Here is a 12,399-nt window from a genome sequence, read left to right as displayed (position 1 = left end):
ATTAATTGAAAAATATATTATATTAGTTATAAGGGTATAATTAGATAAAAGGTTGAACTTCAAAATGTTTTGTTCAGTTATTTGGAAACATCTTCTCCACTTAAAAATTTTAAGATTATTTTAGAAGGCGGGAGGTGATAATATAGGCCAAGGTGTTGTTGTGATACCGCCACTAAAAGTCAAAATCTTAAATTTCATAAATTAATTATTTTGTTTGTTGTTTCAATATTTTGTTTTTTAATATTTCTGATTTTCCAAGTTTAAAAAATTTTTAATCTCCAGTGTCTAAATAATTTTAAATTTCATAATATATAATTACTACAGACGTGAGAAAAAGCTTGTTCCAATTTTAAAATACAAATTCTGTAAAAAGAAATAACCTATTTGTTACATGTTTCTTATCTTTTCAGCTTTAGTCCATATTATCATTCCACTTTCTCAAACCACATTTCTGACAAAATTTCGTAAAAATGGTATAGCTTCAAACAAACTGAACCTTTTCTCTAAACAACTACTGATACATCATCTCTATTTAAATATAGAACAAGATTAATACGGACAGGCTTAATAATAGAGACAAGCATCCTAATTTAGTAATACAATATGATAAAATTCGAGTACAATTCGGCAAATGAAATTAATCAATTCTCTAACCGTAGAGATTTTGATAGTGGTATGCTATCATAAATTGACCGTGAACATAAATCAATAGCGTCCCGATAAGCAATTGATCAATTGTTATTTCTGACCTGTATTAATCATGATGCCAGTTGTGATAACAGCTACTGATAAGGAAAGGGGTTGAAGGAGGAAGCAGATAAAAATGAGTTGGGCTAAACATCATCGACGCCATTTAATCAAATAATAAGTAGGTACGTCAAATAATTTAATTATAACCGGATAGGTTATAATTTCTTAACAAGTTAAGCATATAAGTAAAAACTTTTTATTACAATTTTTTGTTATGTAACTCAGGTTTTATACCATATTTTTATTTCAGTGCAGTGAAAAACATCAACAGTTATAAGTAATAGAATGTAAAATATCAATGTATAAATTTTTGTTAAAAAATGTTTCACTTTTAAAGTTAAAACATTTCATGAACTGTTGATTTTTTGGCATTAGAGGTATCCTAATAGCTTATTACGTAGATTATACAGTGTGTCCCGCGTAACTGGAAACACTCCATTATTTCCTAAACTATTAAAGATACAAGAAATTGCTTTGGTAGTCATTGCATGGTAAGAGGGGGCAACATTTTGAGGTAGACAAATTTTTTTTGCATTATTATTTTCAAAAATATAATGACAAAGTTTGGTTTTTTAAATGGAACTATATATTTCTCTGTCGATCATTTGATAGTGATTTTAAAGTCGAATTCATTAAGCTTGCATGTATACACTTTATTTTCATTTGTTTTCGAGATATTGCGCTAACAAATTTTCAGATTTTTCACGGGAAAAATTCACGGGAATAGGCCACCAAGATGATCTATACCAAGTTTTATCCAAATCGATTAATGGGAACATGGTTAAAATGGTGGCCAAAATTGGCCCTTTTAACATCGGGCTCGATGGGGAGTGGTCGAAATCGTGCTTTCGGCGTCCTAGTTTCCGGATATGTTAAACTAGACGATAATACCTTTCAAATGAGCCCATGAACATCAAAATCGTAAACGGGAACATGGTCACAACCTGTTGTGAAAAAATGAAGAAAATCTTCAAAGTCGATTTCTGACCAAACTATCCAGCGGATTTTTACGCCGATCGGATCGCATAAAAATAGATACATGTTATTCTGACGATGTTCGAGAATATCAAGAAATATGAATATGTATTTCATTTCGCATCTGCAAATAACAGCTACTTTATAGAAAACGAATTTTCGCCGAAACTGAATTCTTGAAATTATAATTTTTGGTTGATATTGATGTCGATTCTTGTAGATTTGACGATGCTGATTACGAATATGCGATCGGCGTAAAAATCCGCTGAGAAGTTTGGTCAGAAATCGACTTTGAAGATTTTCTTTATTTTTTCACAACGGGTTTTGACCAAGTTCCTGTTTACGATTTTGATGCTCATGGGCTCATTTGAAAGGTATTATCGTCTAGTTTAACATGTCCAGAAACTAGGATGCCGAAAGCACGACTTTGACCACTCCCCATAGAGCCCCATGGGGTAAAAATTTGCCGGGACGATGGGGCTCGGCTAACGTATTGGACAGCTATTTGCTTTAACTCTAGGAATCTGATCGCGCTTCGCGCTTTTGCATGTATCGCTCGTGCGGTTGGCTTGAATTTGGCGCTATGCGGGGATGCACGCGAGGGAAAAGTCACGCCGCGGTGCGCAGGCGCGAGCGGCGAGTTAGTGGAAGGGAAGGTTCGGGACTGGACTCACGCATCAAGCCTGTGATTAGTGCACTGTACAGATTACACGTTGTTTTTATCCGACTTCGAAAAGAAGGAGGATACTCAATTCGATCAGTATATATATTTTTTTTCCTGGCTTTGTTCACCGATTACTCCGAGACGGATGGACCAATTGGAACGAAACCTTTTGCATCTTGTAGGATATGTCTCCGATTGGTCCCGTTATAATAACATTTCGTATTTTTTTATTTCGAACGGTTTTCATTATTGCAAAATACGTTCTAGTTCAAGGAATGCACCGATTGCGATGAAAGTTTTCACATTTCGTAGATCATTCCACGATGATTCCATTTCCCAAAATTTATGCAATTTCTTATTGTTAATAACTATTGTTATTATAATGAAAAGCTTATTCTTTAGGGTTACCCTCCAAGGAATATACCGATCGCGATTTTTCAAAGTTGTCCCTGCAAGTAAACTTCGTCAGTTTCTTTACCAATTGGTTGCTAATACTGTATCCTTCGAATACTGCTCGTTCCACTAAAAAGTGTGAAATAAAATAATTTTTAACAAAAAAAAAAATTCGACTTCGAAATGCACTAAAAAGTATAAAATAATTTCTATTTCATTTATATCTGTATTCCACAGCTATTAATACAATCTACTTAATCGTTAAATAGGATACTAAATATATTTCAACCTTTCCGGAGGCGGCGCAAAATTGAACATATAATTTTTTCTTTGTAAAATAATAGGAATTTCATTATATCGTGTATCTTTACCATATCATCATCCCTTATCAATTATCGTACGTAATATATTTCTGTCCACCATTTATATGATCGCAAATTAAGAAGCAAGCTGTAGAGGGGAATCTCACACGTTATTAAAAATCTGCCTAGACCTAGTGAGCTGCGCAAGTTAAGTATGGTCTCTCGTGAAATGCAGTATACATGTACATCAGAAGTGCTACCAACTTCTGATACAATCGCTACAATTACAAATGTTTTCTGTTGTATCTATAACGTTTCGAATATGTTTTCTTACGACTTATTAATTACCAAGTTTGCCATACCGCAATCAAATCGTTATTGGCAGGATCGTATAGTCAGGTACTTTTAATTTTGCGCCGCCTCCGAAAAGGTTGAAATATATTTAGTATCCTATTTAACGATTAAGTAGATTGTATTAATAGCTGTGGAATATAGATATAAATGAAATAGAAATTATTTTATACTTTTTAGTGCATTTCGAAGTTGGATTTCTTTTTTGTTAAAAATTATTTTTTTCCTTTTGTGATTGGCTTGGCCAACGATCGATTGAGTTGATCGATACTTGGACGGGTGGCGGTTTGCTGACGGGCGTTGTGGCAATCGGGCGTGTGCTCTGAGTTGTGTGATGCACTAGGTGCTGTATATTTGTGACTGCATGGCCCGGCGATCTTTTGGGAGGTTGTCAGATGGCTAGCTGCGTGTGGGTGTGGAATAGTTCGGCGATCGACTGAGCCTGCCCATCTGGCTAGCTGTGCAGTAAGTGACGCGCGAATGCGGTCACCTTGTTCCCGGTTATCGGGGAAGGGTTCCTGTGATCAGGAAAGGTTTGTTGAGAAGACCACGACGATCTGCTACGACGTCGGCGACGCGCCGCCATCCTGCTCCAGCTTAGGTTAAGAGAGCTCTCCAGCGCGCGATAGGTTTAAGTATTGAATGATCATTCAATTGCGCTGTAATCTCTAGTTGTTTGTAAGACCTATATTTATCTTTTTATGTAGTTTAATTTTAACTGTTGTTTTGATATAGTTTTATTTGATTAGGGACCAAGCTTTTCCCCCATTTTCGACTGGGGTTTTTTACAGCCGGTACCTGTAGAGTAGAGTCATCCATATTAGCAATAAAATAAATCTGTTTTGCCTTTCAATCATAATTACCATGTTTAATTTATTTATCACCGGTAATGCCAATTCCACCTCACCTCCTATCTCATTCTGTTGATATTCCAAATAGTCGGAACAGAATTCATCCGTTTAAACATTATACGTAGGTGTATGCGCTCATTTTATTGGAATACCTCAAATGTCTATCTAACGATAAGCGTCCTTTACACGTCTTTGGTTTGGTTAGGTTAGGTTAATGTATTTAACAAATCGTTGTCTATGCGAACCAATCAGATTATAAATAGGAGTCAATGTGGAGTCAAAGTAACCTCGAAAGTACACTAGAAACGCTCAGTTTTACATACATATGTAAATATAACTTTTCAACGGATTGATTCCTAGAGTTAAAACACTTTTTAACTCGTACTTTTAGTCGAATATTTTTAATGTATTAAAAATGATTTTTTCTAACATTTTTGTGTACTACTGATAGTTGACGAGATATTTGAAGTCGTAATGTTAAGATATAGACCCTATATGTGAACATTATGGACGACCAACAAAGAAAAGGAGCTGCACTTAATAGTTGCCATTTCACTCTTATGCTATTCACCATCTAACCCCATCTCGTTTCAACAACATTATAGGTCCTGCACAAAGCAATAACTAGGACTTTTGCCCACCCACAGGAACAAAAACATAATGGAAGATTAATCACCACAAATTAAACAATGTAACATAAGAACGACTTAAATATTTTAACATATAAATTCTAATTAATTGTTACATTATATACGCGGAGATGATCCAATATGAATTATTTATTATATTTCAACACAAACATTTAAAACTTTTTCTTACAGACAACAGCCAGTCTCTGGCGACTACCTAGTGTACCATACCTTAAGAAGGCACTCATCTAACCCACCGAAGTAGGGGTCAGATGGTAAATACAAAAGGAATGTTAAACATTTTTTTCATTTTATTTTCATCCTAATATTAAAGACATTTTATATTTTATTTGATTGCTTTACGTGCGATGTTTGGTATCTTATTCTAATATTTGTCGTAACTTAAATCTGTATATGTATTCCTTTCCTACATTTTAGAAAGCATACTCTTTTCTTCAAAAATTCATCATACGCTCTTTAAAAAATATATTTGTCGAATTGAAGCACGGCAACGCGAAGAAGTAAGAAATTTTCGAATCTACCACTCCCGAAGAATTTATGCGTACGGAGATTGAGAAGATGAGAGGAACTATTCCAAGGTTTCGAGAAGAAGTTTGAAGGTTTTCGTTAACCGTGGAATTGCCGAGAGCCGCGTAGAGAACGTCTGCTTCAATGGGGGAATGAAAAGCAGCAGTAAAGGTGCCGTATGTAAGTATGTCTTCGCTCTACTAAAGGAACTGAAGTACCCGATGTTATCCACAGAGTCTCGGTTTTATCCCAGAGTCTTGGGAAAGGGGTACTGCAGTACTGCTGTCTGCGTGTGGTTTAACTACGTCTGATTTTAACGAGCATCAAACACTGTAAGGCAGTGATCTTCTCTGCTGGTTACCAGTTTGCCAGTTTGAAAAATCAGTTTATGTAAAAAAGTCGTAATGTTCACGTAAAAAAAAAGAAACACAATTACATTTTGCAAGTGCATTGATGCACCGGATTAAGGAGAGGGTCTAAGGGGGACTACAAATAAGAGCCCCACTTTCTGGGGGCTTGTTCCCTTGGCTATGTGAAAAATATTTAATTAAATTTTTCGTATTGTTGCCCTTTCTCTTTATAAATACATGTTACTTAATTTTATTTAGAATAAATTTCAATTTTTGAACCAAGTTTATTAAGAAAATTTGATAGCCCTGGAGCCCCAGAAATTCTAGTTTGTCCCTGATTGTAGAGCTTGTTACACGCTGCAAAATTTTTCTCAATGATTTTTTCTAATTGCATTTGAAACAGAAATATAGCCTGCCCCAGTTGTCAAATCCACTTTGAATAAAAAACGCATAATTGATATCTGAACATATAAAAATAAAGCAAAAATATGTTGGGCAATATGGTTGGATAAAAAGAAGAAAAGATACGATTGAGTCGTTAAAGTATTTTCCAGACTCAGATACGGTAAAGAAAAATTAAATTCGTAGGATATAAAATCCTAGTATACGATCACACTTTTTCGTTTCTTTGACATCGGCCGTGGTATAGGAAACTGAAGTATCTGGTTTCCAGGAACCAGCAATTCCAGAAACAGAGAAAAGCCACTTTATTGGGGATCCTATTTGAAAAGGTTCCCCGTCTACCTCCGCACCCTTGATTGAACATTCTAGAGGTTACTAGCAAGTGACCCCTGCTATAGCCTTTCATTAGTGGGATACCAATTGAACCGCTAGCTCTTACGACTTAACACTTTCGACCTTACGTTGGGTCGATACACTATATCAATATACAAATTTTCTTACACCATATGAGCTTGGACTTACAAAATTGTCTGGAAGTTTATTGTACGAAAGCATCTACAAAAGTGACGATAGTAACTTTAGCGGAGTAGCAGTGAAACATAAAATTAATTTACGTTTTTCAAATACAATTCGAAGAGAAACTTACTATAATTATAATATTCATACTCAGGAGAAATATACCGAGCACAATACAGAACACTTTTTGGGAAAAATTGGGAAAAGAATACTCTTCTACAAAAATGTATTTTTTTATAAGGTTTCAAAAGCTAAATTGCAAAATCGAATTCTGTACAAAAAATATTTTTAAAAAAGAATAATAAAAAAATGTTGCTTCTTTGCCTCAAAATCTTTGAACTATGAAGTCGTTAAATTTGAACATTTTTATATCAACATGGTTGCTTGACTATCGCGCTGTCCGTGTTTTTCCATGCAGAAAAGACAAGCATCGCAGTGACTACAGATCTACTTACATAAGTAGTAGTCATTGAGGATCGTTAGGAGTTTCTCAGTTTTCCTGCACTAGGCCTACAAGATCAATTCGGACTTGGACTATCGCTCTGTTGACTCTTAAATATTGAGGTGTAATAAGTAGCACTGTAGTCGGAGAAACCGCAACTCGATATTGTAAACTGAGAGACAAAATGATATAACATCCCATTCAATCCTGATGTATGCTGATAGTGATATAGAATTACCTCTTCCTCGGTTATATAACCACTTCCTCTATTACAATATGTAGATAAATGTTACAGGCAAACTGTAAAGTGAAGATAGTGTATACATTATCTAGAATATATATGAACTACCGATACGTTTCCGGCAATTTTACATTATTTAAACTGTTTTAGACAAAGTATTAATGCAATACATATACTTTTTTTAAAAACTACAACATAATCAAGCCTATTACTATTCTATTGTAGTTCCAATCAATCCAGAATAAATGAGCTTTTTTATAAGAAAGGATACAATGAATTACAAATTAATTCAGTTTAAATTGAGTTAGGTTAGATTATATTTTTTACGTTTAAAAGAAATATAATGTCAACGTTCACTTCCAACGATAATTGAGGATCATGGCCAACTTAACGTAAAATAATGAAATAGTTAGATAGATTAATGAACTGATAGATTATATTATAATATTACAATGAAAATTAACAAAAGGTAACGCTAGAATGAAAGTATAATAGTAAAGAAAACAGTTAAATAATAAAGTTAGTCCACCGCTTTTCTACACACTTGTTCCGATATGATAAATTGAATAACGTAATCTTTGATCTATCGTCGCAGCTAGCTGCCTCGTGTTTCGTACACCTCGTGTTCTCTCACACCTCTATCTCCGTATCAATTCGTTAGATTCGCGCGCTCTAGCGGTCTCCCTCTCTCACTTTAACGCGTGCGCAATACACATAGAAGTTTCTAGTGTCTTTTAAGATTAATACTATTTTCCTTAACAATAATATTTATAATAAATAAAGGCCATAAAATTGTTGACTTTTTTGTTTGCCATTTATCCATCAGACGACGGACCATGGAGAGAGGTTCTCGAAAATTAATTTAGTTTAGTATTTCATGTTATTTTCATTTTCTAAATTTTACACTGTTCCTTTAAAAATTGTTTTTCCAATGTATGAAACCTTTTCGTTTAAAAATTATACATTTAACTTTAAGTTAATATCTTTGTATGTGTTGTGTAAGTTTAGGTCTCGATTGGCCCAGATTTCGCTGTTCAAGAGTTAATAGTTTTTGACGCGTATGTAAATTTGAGTGATTTTAACATATTTTCAAGGTTAGTTAGATGGCATATTGGCTTCTCTCCATGCTTTGTACAATGAATGAAGTTGCTAGCTACAGATTTAGCGGGTGGTGGCCATTTTGGCCACAGTGTAAATCAAATGTCTATCTACGTGTACTGTAGGAAGCTATAAAGATTTCTTCACTTGGTAAGAACGCGAGTCTGATTTGTAAGGATAGTTGAACGGATAAATAACGTAGTAAGGTTTACTGATAAATAAGGCGCGTTATACAAATGATACTGACTCTTTATTCGTAATAAGCAATCGTACACGACGACAGTCAGAATAAGAGTACTCTGTCGTTCCAAAAATTCTCAAAGAGGAGACACAGGGTCTGCTTCAACCGTTTGTCTATTTCGAATTTTCTAACTGTTAGAATCTAACAGATTGGTCATGCTCTATCTCAGCTCACAAGTACTTTCGGCCGTAATGTATTATTGGCTGAAGTGATTATATGTACTAATTAGGCTCATGTAAAACTAGAAGGCCGGCCGCTGTGTGAGAAGAACCCCTTTGCCTTTGTGCCGACAAGGGTGAAAGCTTTCCAGCTTCATACAGTATTTTGCATGTCTTAGGTTAGGTTAGGTTTTTTGACACCATTCGGCTGCTCGTCTCCGCAGACCAATCAGATTATAGATAGAAGCAATATGGCGCCACATTAACCTATAAAATACGATAAAAACGCTCAATTTTAAATATGTATAACTTTTGAATCGCTGGATTCCTAAAGTTAGGAATTACATTTTTCGATTCTACGCATCGAAAACTAATAAATGGCAAACGAAATGGTCAATAATTTTGTGTCCCTTAAAGTTTAACCATCTAACTTGAAAATAGAGAGATTAATGAAATAAAAAATGTTAAGCAGCAATCAAATGATTCTCTATCAAGATTTTCAAATATTCTTAAAATGTAGTTAATCACTTTGGTCTAGGAATGGTTCATATTTCCGTACTTTACACGTTGCTTGTGACATATAGTATATGAACCGCAAACGTTGATCGTTTAAGTACTTTGTAGACCTCGACTGCTGTTGTGTAAGTAACTACCAGTGAAAATCGACCGTGTACAATTAAATTGAACTATCTGACAACTTATTTTCAGGATAGTGAACGAAAGTCTGTTACTTATTACTTTCCTAGAAATCAATAGGTTTAGAACTAGCCTGAATATAATTGGTATTCGGTGAAGTGGGATATTTGGACACTATTTTGCAATAGAGTGATTTTTATAATACCTATAAAAATTTGAAAATTAATATTTTATTATAATCTTTTTTCTTAAAATAGCAAAGAACATTTTTATATATGTTTTCATTCAAGTTGATTGCATTTTGATTGAAAAAAGCTAAAGAAGTAATTCAGAAAGAAAGTGTATCTAATATTCCGTGACATCTTTTTGTGCGCTATACATATTCCGCCATTTGTTGTCGATAATGTGTTAACATATGCGATCGTCACAAAAACTGACACGTGATTGTAAAATATCCCATAGATGAGTAATTTTGCAATAAGATGTCAAGTGTCACAACATGTTTTTTTTGTTAAATAGATATAAGCAATAGACTTTTTTGTGAAAATGAAAAGACATTAAGACAATATAATGTATTGTTAATTAAAAATTTCTTCATAATAATTATTAAATAATTTGTTAACATCTAAATTAAATATTGTAATAAAGATAAAAAAATCATTTTAAACTTTTAAAAACGTTTTATGTAAAATAGTGATTGTAAGGGTTAACGCTATATTGCAAAATAGCGTCTGTTAGCTTTGTCAATAACGAGTGAGTGGCAGCGAAAGGTTTAATCTTTATCCGGATTATAGGAGCTGTGGGAGCCCATCAGATATTTAGACCAAACATATTTAGCTATTATGGGCGTTGATATAATTGTGTAAAACATTGTGTAACTTTCAATTGTTTCATTAAATTTTTAAGTATTGGGAAGAAAATTTATTTGCACTAGCCAGTTTAAGAAAATGGGGTTCAAAACAGATATTTGCTCTAGCAAACTGTCTTAACACTTGGAAACCTATTGGTATCGACATTGATCTCTCAAAGACTGATATTTTTTTTCAAGACTGACAATACAAATATCTACCACAACCCTTTTTTCATTCCCAACTTACTTTTGTGTTATTAAGGAGTTTTAGGATATTAGGCTTTTAGAGTTCTAGAATTATCTAATTTTATAATTTTATAATTTCCTGTCTTTCTAATTTTCCAATATTTCAGTTTCGTAATTTTATAATTTCCTGATTTTCTAGTTTTCAAATTTTGGACAGTTAGAATTTTAGAAAAACTTAATTAAATTTTCGATTATACTTAAATTAATCATAAATATGTATAAAAGTTGTGAGTAATATGAGTATTAAAAACTCGTCTTCAAAGAGATAATTTGAAAATTCCAGAAAGCGTTAATTTTAATTATTAATCAACGTGTGATCTGTTTTCAACCTTGTAATACAAAACTTACAATTAGATAGATATCCACCCGACCGTTCCTGTCAGTAGCAAAGGGACTCGTTAGAATATGAACCTCTTCATTTTTCAATAAAGAAAAAAATTGTACGTGACATACCTAATTTCATTGAAATACAGTTAATGGAAAACTTATTTAAAAAGAGAAAAACAATGAACATCAACAGAAAACACATTTGTGAAATAATGATTTATAGTTAACCAATTTTCAAATTTTAAACGAAGTTTTGAAAGAGATATATGGGATTAATTTTTAGAAAGGTACTTATATTGATTTAAATATATAAAATTTTTAAAAAAATTTCAATAATAATTAAAAAAAATACAATATACCATTTGATATATTCGTCTTATAATATCTTTAAACAATATTACAAACTCACTAGTGAAAATAATAAGCACCAATATTCTACTCATTGTCAGTATGTAGTATCTATCGTATACTCGAGATCACTTGCGGTGAACGTTTATGCAGAAAAATTTAAATGGATATTTATTTATCATTCATATTTCTTAATTATATACAAAATTTTAGAATATTTAGTAATTAAAAATTATATTATTTTATTTCTAAATTACTTTTAACACTAGAACTACCAAAGGGGTCAAAATGACTTGTTTCCAGTTTCTTATTTTAAATTATAAATTTTATCGAGGTATTTTTGTTGAAATGTACGTTGACTGTTATCAAGCTAAAGAATGAATGTATATATTAAATTATATTTCATCCTTTATCTATTTAGCAATATACATTATTTTCAACTTAAAAATAAGTGTGCACCAAACGTCGGTAGTTAATATCAATATCGTAAAAATTCTGCTGCCCTTTATTTCCCCTAGAGAAGCCTGATTTGATCGCGAGTATACATACCACAATTGCAGTAGTGGGTCATTTCACAACCATATTTCGGTCTAGATAAATTTACATTATTAGTGTTTCATGTCTTCTGCAGACCTGACAAGCACTGGGTCCAGCAAATATGAAAATGATAGCTTATAGCTGATGCTAAAATTACGTAATGAGATACATGAAATGTATTGATTTTAATGAAAAATTTAACATACGCTTACCGTCGCAAAATACTAACTAGTCATTCTATACGAAATCGATCACTTTTTGACATTGATGTCAAAGATTTTGTTCCAGATGAAATATGACGTGCACGTAAAATTAGGGAAAGGGAAGTTCAAGTCATTATTTTAAGTAATTATTATCTATTATCAATATTTTCATGAAAACGGTTTGTACTTATGAATTTTTATCTTGGAAATTGTTTATCAAATAAATCTAATTTTTTTCATTTTGATTTCGGGATATTTATTTACTGTAATAATATATTTTCAATGTAAAACATTGATTATGTAATATTGAAAATAATAAAGAAATTTTTGTTTTGTAAATTTCTTCTCGAAATGAAATTTT

The 12,399-nt window shown here is 32.7% G+C and overlaps 1 protein-coding gene and 1 long non-coding RNA gene across 6 annotated transcripts in view; one reads left to right on the top strand and one right to left on the bottom strand.

Annotated features, from left to right (window-relative positions):
* LOC114880592 overlaps positions 1–12,399 on the bottom strand; it is a 123,771-nt gene that overhangs the window by 34,925 nt on the left and 76,447 nt on the right. The gene's annotated exons all lie outside the window — the stretch shown is intronic.
* Positions 1–12,399, top strand: part of LOC123987661 — a 49,205-nt gene that overhangs the window by 17,379 nt on the left and 19,427 nt on the right. The window contains exons 2-3 of one of the 3 annotated variants that reach the window (XR_006829267.1): positions 5,108–5,190; positions 5,354–5,623. This is a non-coding gene — a long non-coding RNA (uncharacterized LOC123987661). Of the gene's footprint in view, positions 1–5,107; positions 5,191–5,353; positions 7,146–12,399 lie in introns of those variants that run through there. The other 2 variants (XR_006829266.1, XR_006829265.1) reach the window with 2 other exon arrangements.

This window comes from Osmia bicornis, chromosome 3 (genome assembly GCF_907164935.1).
Source record: "Osmia bicornis bicornis chromosome 3, iOsmBic2.1, whole genome shotgun sequence".
NCBI classification, from domain to species: Eukaryota; Metazoa; Arthropoda; class Insecta; order Hymenoptera; family Megachilidae; genus Osmia; species Osmia bicornis.
Note: the sequence above shows the minus strand (reverse complement) of the source record. Positions and strands in the feature narration are given on the sequence as shown.